The following is a 1,192-nucleotide window of genomic DNA, read 5'->3' on the forward strand; positions in this document are numbered from 1 at the left end:
TCCCTTAGTCATGGGACTGGCTTCAGCTCTGAAAGGAGAACGTAGTGTTGAAGAGTCAGTCATGTTTTGTCTTAAAATTCCCTGTGACTCTGTTTTGCACCATAATAAACTGATGGGTTCTTTAATACAAAAAACAGCCCTTTAAATCATTAGCTACCGAGGAACATATGTTTCCTGTCCTGGTTATCTGGGCTGCTATCACAAAAACAGGAGCGGCTGGCTTTAAGCAAAGTCATCTCTCATTGCTTAGAAGGCTACAAGTCCAATTTCAGAGTGCTGGCTCCAGAGAAAGGCTTTCTCTTCTCTCGCTGTGTCTCTTGGCTCTAGGAGGTTGCCAGAACTGGGAGCATCATTCCAAGGACACGGCTCCCCTCCTGGATCTTCTGTCTTGGTGGTGATAGACCCCTCTAATCTCTGCTCTATTCTCTCTCAGTTTGTCTCTTGTAAGATAAAGGATGCTGCAGGACACATCCAGGAAACTTCTCTGACACTGCTGACCTGATTAAGGGTGTTGTGTTCCAACCGAGTCAGGGTGGATGATATCCTGAGAGATGTCACATCATTACCTAAGTGCCAAACCACTGAGAACAACGGGCAGGCCAAGTCAACACACGTATTTGGGAAACACAATTCAATCCATGAATTGGCCATGTCTCTGCCTGTTGTCTATGGCACAGAAATTTATGCCAGCTTGAGAAACATCATCTGTGATGACAGGAATTTAAACTTCAAAACCAATCATCTACGTGCCAAGAACAAAGAGAGGAATGGAGTAAAGAAATGTGGACACCTACGAATTCACTGAAGAATTCCGGGAGCTCCATCACTCGCACCGGGCAGGGTGACAGTCCTGCCTTTACTCCTTGCAACTCGGGATTCCCACGTGACTCAGGGGCACTGATGCCACACAGGAAGCCAGCAAGCACCCACCAGGCCAGGGATAAGAACTGCTTGGGGCCACACCTAAGAAATGAAAATGCAAAAAGTGTTAGATAACCAGCAGGCCAGTTTGCGTGGGTGAAAGAATATAAGTTGATCCATATAAAAATGTCAGCATTTGGCCATTTGGGGTGTATAAAAATAACACTTTCCTACAGTTTAATCTAACATTTCCCCAAAGCTCATTAACCATACCACTAGTTTGTAAGTGGATCCTAATAAGGGTGGCACTTCCAGGTTCTCTTTTTTGAAG

The sequence above is a fragment of the Echinops telfairi genome, unplaced genomic scaffold (assembly GCF_000313985.2).
Source record: "Echinops telfairi isolate 266 unplaced genomic scaffold, ASM31398v2 ScPeMD7_3533;HRSCAF=4204_0, whole genome shotgun sequence".
In the NCBI taxonomy this organism is placed as follows: Eukaryota; Metazoa; Chordata; class Mammalia; order Afrosoricida; family Tenrecidae; genus Echinops; species Echinops telfairi.